Raw genomic sequence first — 6,097 nt, 5'->3', positions numbered from 1 at the left:
CATTCACTGTTTGCCATAGCCCTGTCTAAATCACACCGTACCAAATGAGAATATCTTTTTCCTCTCCATGACAGGAAGTTTCCTGAGTGTTTTAAATCAAAGAGGTCACAAGTAGACATCAATGCTCGCAAGTTAGTAAATGAACCCTCAGATCTTGGTGGACCACCTACTTTTTCAGAGTTATTTATGATCTCATTGAAGTCTCCTGTAATAAACCAGGGGCTATTTCGAGTTTCTCCAAAGTTTTGGATCTGGATCCATATCTCTTGTCTTTTGGCCAAGTCCGGTTCTCCATATAGGAAGGTAGAGTAGAAAGTTTTACCCTTTGTTGTTACTTTGGTATCAATAAAATTTGCACAAGAGGTAATGATTTCCATTTCAATATTTCCTTTCCAGAACAAGGCAAGTCCTCCTGCAGTCGACTCTGATGGGGGAACAAGGAAGCTTGACGTATATCCCATCCAGTCCAAGTGTTGCAGAATAAACTCCGAGGTATTTCTTGTCTCCGTGAGGAATAAAATGTCAGGGAATATCTTTTTCTTGATTTCCCTTAGCCGCTGGCCTGTTATGGGATTCCTCAACCCACAACAGTTCCAGCTCAGTACCCTTAAGGAAGAGGGGTTGGCGGATTCTGAAAATCCACCGTATTCTTCCTTCTTGCAGGTATTAAAGAGATCTTTGGATCCCCGGTTTTGCGTTGTTTCGACTTATGGCTTCTGATAGATGATGATTCATCCTCAATTCGCTCTGAGTCTGCCGCTTTTCCTCTCTTTTGTTTTGAGGTTTCTCCACCACTTCTTTGGATCTGTCTAGGAGCACTTGGTTTCTTTGGAGAACCCTGAATTAGGTTTCGTTTTTGGCTTTTAGCTCCTGACAGCTTTTGTACAGTTTTTGTAGGTGGTTTTGCCAGTGGTGGTCTTCCTCGACCTCTTGGTGTTTGTGTTGCTCTTGTTCTGTCAATTTGTGGCAGATCTTCACTGATAATCACATGATTCACTGGGGTTCTAGTCACAGCCACCTCCTCTCCCAGTAGGATATCAGAGGCTAACACCACCGCAGATTCAATAATCTCTTCCGCTGTTTGGTTCATAAGGTTCCTTGCCTCACCCTGAATGACTCTCTGTCTCCTCGCTGCACTCTCCGTAGGATCTGCGACAGAGCAGTATTGTACAATTACCTCTCTTAACTCACTTAAGACTTGATCCTTGGAAGGTATTACTACCGGAGTCGGGTTTATTCTGCCGCCATTTTCAATAGCATTCTGGTTTGTTTCTCGAGTAGTGGAGGCAGTTGGCGGAGTTCGCTGCTCAAGGTTTTCTACAATTCTCTCCAGCGGAGGTCTGCGAGGTCTGGAGCTCCCTGAATCTTCTCCTCTAGCTGAGTATTGTTGATTTGGTTTTTCTTGCCATTGCAGCATCCGGTAAGTTGGTGCTCGAGCTGATTGACTATGGATTCTGGGGCTATTCTTTTCACCATATCTAGGTCGTCCACTACTCTCATATCTTCTTTCTCTTATAGGTGCAGCTGAGGGGGTTCTGCTAGTTCTCTCCCCCGAAAAGGTGAGTTGGTTCTCTGCTCTACTGTCGAGTTTGCGTTTTCGAGAGGTAATACCTTCTTGGGATTCAAAGCCCGAATGGGTTGCAAAACCTTGGGATCTCGGAGCTGTGAAATTATCACTAGCCACATAGTAATTTCTGGACACCTCTCTTCCCAGGTTGTACTTTGGTTTTTCCGTAGATGATTTAAGTTTTTCTCTTTCAGCAGCTAATCCCGGGCAGTGCTTCATCTCATGAGATAGCCTCATACAGTGGTGGCAATGGTTCTTGAGATTCTTGTATTCGAAGGTAACAATGGCCTCTTTACCGTTTGGAAATTGGACTATTGTGTCTTTTGCGAGTGGTTGTAGACCGTTAATGAGAGTCTTAATCTTTGCAGCAGAGGCTGTTATTTCCAGGTCAATGAACTCTCCTAGCTCTTCCGCAATAGTTTGCAACATAATAGGTTGCCAATAATGCTTTGGTAACCCTTGAAGTTCCACCCAGAAAGGGATTAGGGATGGGAAGGATTCTGAGATTTCTGGCTCCCATTTCTGAAGGATGATCATCCACTGGTCAAAATAGTACGGCCGGTTATCAAGTACTTTTTGCATATCCTCCTCATATTCAAAGCTAAATTGGAAGCATCCTCTTCCTAGGTCGGCTCCCGTCGTTTTTCCCCGGAGGTTCCAGCGGTTAGCAAGGAAAGGAAATAAAGACCATAGTCTTTGGACTGACGGGTTGGTGAGTCGTCTTATTAGCGTGAGGGCATTAGCTTCGATTAGTGCTGATGTATCCAGCTCTGGGGCTCTGATTCTCTTCCTGGGGGGTGGGGAAAAACCTCTCTCTACTCCTTTCCTTTTTGGTGGTACGGTATACGTCTCTCCATAACTTACAGCTTAAGGTTTCAGATGAGGGTTTTGTGGGTTTACAGTTCCGATGGTTACAAGTATTATCAAATGTTCTCCAGGGTTAACAGGATTAAAAGGTTTAAGAAAAGTTTGCAAGGGTTACACTGAGAGTGGGGAAGAGTGTGAGAAACAACTTACAGTTGCTTCTATCTCCTCTGTACTCTGGTTCCTTAAACACTTCGAATGGTTAGATCCGGTGCTGGTGACGGTGGTTGTCCTTTGTGGAGGAAAAATGGAAGTCGGAAAGCTTTGCACCGTCGCGGATATTCACCATTGTTTGTTAGGACCGATGGGTATTTCTATTTTTGGGGTTAAAGGTTCAATATTTTTTATTTCTAAGTGTTCTTTTGTGTTTGCTTTTCTGAAAACACGAGAACGCAGTTGTATTACCATTTGTGTAGTTAAGTCACTCAGGGCGGTGACCGTTCAGTGGGCGATTGCATTGTTATAGGAAAAAGAAAAAAAAAACGGTTTATGTATATTCTCTTAACATTTTTATTTGCATTTCATTCGACTGTCAACTTTAAATAGTTATTCTATGATTTTTTTAAAAAAAAACTGGCTTATGTAAATTAATGTCTTGACATTTTCATTTGCATTTTTATTTTTGTCTATGATTTTATTATATCATCCAACATATTTGATTGTATGTGGTGAGTATACCAGCTACATATTTACTATAATCACATTATCCACATTGATTTAGTCGACACAACCATTGATTTTATTTTATTTTAATTGAAAAAGACGATTTAATAATACTAATATATAAAAGTATGTGGTTACTTCTTTTTAATATGTGTGTCTAGACTGAACTTCACCAATCTTGGATCTTCCACTATAAGATGGGTTCTTAACCATAATTATTGTTTTTTCTTATACTTATATTATCTAAACTAAACTTATTAATTTTGCCTGACACAATTACTGTATTGTATGAATATAATTCTTGTATTTGTACAGTATTAGGTTATTTAACTTAATTTCAGTTGAAAAATAGTTCCAGGTATAACTCAACTGCATGTGTCCAACTTCCCAATTGTGCCATATCCTTTTTTTTTTAATTACAACTTTATATTTGACTATAAACAGTAAAAGTTTCCAATTATACCAATAGGCAATATGGCAAATATCATATGGATAAAAAAATATATAGCCGCATGTGTGTGGTGTCAAGTGGTTCATTATTTCGTTATATGAAATGAAAAGTGCTGTTTAAATATGTTTATATAAAAACAAAAGTGTTGCTTATATAAAGCGAAACTAAGAAAAAAAAATGAGAAGCAACAAGAGGGATTATAATTATGATTATCCACCAGGATAATTGTGTTTGAATTGACGCTAAGTCAAATAAAATACCCATTTGGAAATATTGTGGCTATCTCATATGGTTAATCATTCGATACTACAAGAAGAAGAAAAAACATCAGTTATGTGTTCATATGAAGATATATAATATATACATACTTAATTTCTCCTCAATTTACATTTTTATGTACGACGCGGTTTTTCCATATATATCAAAATAAGTATATACTGAAGTTTCTCTTTTTTTTTGGTCTTCATTACTACATTTTTACATAGTACGACATGGTTTATTTATTTATAGTATAATAGTACATGTACAATATAGAAATTGAAAAGAAAAATGAATAAATGTAAATGTAGTGAAAGTGGCTCAAAGGGTCACGAAAGGGTCGTCGTTGTTTCCCTAACCGCATCAAGCTCCCCCAGTTGCCTCCATTTCTTATTCAACATATATACGGTACAATTTTCTTACTTTTGTCAGTAGCTATATACTATTCTTTTAAAATAGTAAAACATATACAAATACAGACAGATTCCCGAATGGGAGATTCAATGGTTCACCGTTTCATGACCGTGGAAAGTAAATTCTTTACTCGTAAAATATCCAATTCAGATATTAAAAAAAAAAAAAAACATTTAAAGATTACGTGTGCCAAATCTCCATATCATAGTTTTGGTGGTCTGTCATTACTCATTACTTTATATAAATGGGGGTCAAGCTTATATGTTGGTCTTAAGCACATTGCCGTTGTCTGAAAGGAATGAGACTTGTACTGTATGTTGTCAATTTAGTTGCGTTATGGTGCAGGAAAATTAAATAAGGAAATTATCATGATACTTTGCATAATCTGATTATATCACACATAGATTAATTGTTGTTGATACATATATTTAACCGAAATGTAAATATACAAGAAATTTCTTATATTAATGATCAAATGGATTACAAAAATGATATTTATTGTTTCGTTTTAAAAAAATATTAAAAATTTAACGTTTGTGTTTAAATGACACACATATTTATAAAAAACACATGTTTGTGTTTAGATGACACACATGTTTATAAGAGACACGCGATTGCGTTTAGATGACACACATGTTTATAAGAGACAATGGGTTGCATTTAAATGACACATATGCTTATAAGAATCACACGTTTACGTCTAAATGACACACATGATTACAAGAAACAACAAAAATTATCGATATTAAATGTAGTTTTTTTAAAATAACTGTTTAACTAAATTTTTAAAAAAATATATTTAAAAATTTAATCAACATTTCTCTTTTCGACTGAAACCCACATAAACAATAAAAAGACTAATTAACTAATGAGAGAGTTACTGATCCTAAATTAATTAAAAAACTACTACACCGTATATAAACTTTGATAGATGTAGATGAAAATTGTCTTAAGTCTACTAAACTGAATTTGATATTACTGCTGACAATTAATTAAACTTAAACTGACTTTTATGATTAAGTTAAACGTTCACGTACGTGCTTATTTATCATTAACAATATAGATATTTGTTCAAGGCAAGATAAACTATCTGAAAACTATTTTTTAAAAATGTTATGGAATTACGACCTAAATTTTGGATAAGATGTTTATTATAGTGTAACGATGGTATGAGAGGTTTCAAGAACCACCAAGAAATAATAGATCGTTTACCAAAAAAAAAAAAAAAAATCTAAATGCAGTAAAGAAATTAAAAATTCTAACCTAAATGAGGTTACAGTATTTTCAAGTTTTAATATATAGCATTTTCCCCATGACATTTTTTAATTAATAAAACGTAACTTCTCCATGTATCTAAGCAGTGCAAAGTTGATTATTACTAGTTTAGAAGCTTTAACCAAGATTGACTCTTGAATTTATTTTAATACACCGCATGTAAAGATGATAATACGGGGGTCCATATGCGTTCTTACACATATATCGTTTATAATTAATAATCTAATAACTGAAAATCAAATTTATCAAAAAACCAAAAAAACCAAAAACAAAAAGATTGAAAATCCAAACAAATGACAAAAATAATATTCCGACCCGTCTCTTTGTTTGGTTGCCCCGTTCGCGTATTTGCTTGGCCGTTGGTGTTCCCATGCGCCACTTAGCCTCCAAAGTCTTCTCTCTAATCTCCCTTTTTTATACCATAATCTCTGTTTAATTTATACTTAATTGCGCTTTATCTTCTTAATCGTCATGTAATCCATAAAAATCTTCGAGATATTTACTTTCTCGACTTACTTATTACATTTTTTCCTATATTAAACATGTCAACAATATGCTCACTATCATATCTGATACATAGTATATGTTTTAGCTACCCACCGGAT

General features: G+C 35.5%; 1 long non-coding RNA gene across 1 annotated transcript; it reads left to right on the top strand.

Moving 5' to 3' along the window:
* The first annotated feature begins 892 nt into the window (after window positions 1-892).
* Window positions 893-2,950, top strand: LOC147941761 (uncharacterized). The gene is made up of 3 exons (XR_015560796.1): window positions 893-1,420; window positions 1,519-1,844; window positions 1,939-2,950. It is a non-coding gene; the product is annotated as an uncharacterized LOC147941761 (long non-coding RNA).
* Window positions 2,951-6,097: the final 3,147 nt, after the last annotated feature.

Source organism: Camelina sativa, chromosome 7 (assembly GCF_030686135.1).
Source record: "Camelina sativa cultivar CO46 ecotype springtype chromosome 7, ASM3068613v1".
NCBI classification, from domain to species: domain Eukaryota; kingdom Viridiplantae; phylum Streptophyta; class Magnoliopsida; order Brassicales; family Brassicaceae; genus Camelina; species Camelina sativa.
Note: the sequence above shows the minus strand (reverse complement) of the source record. Positions and strands in the feature narration are given on the sequence as shown.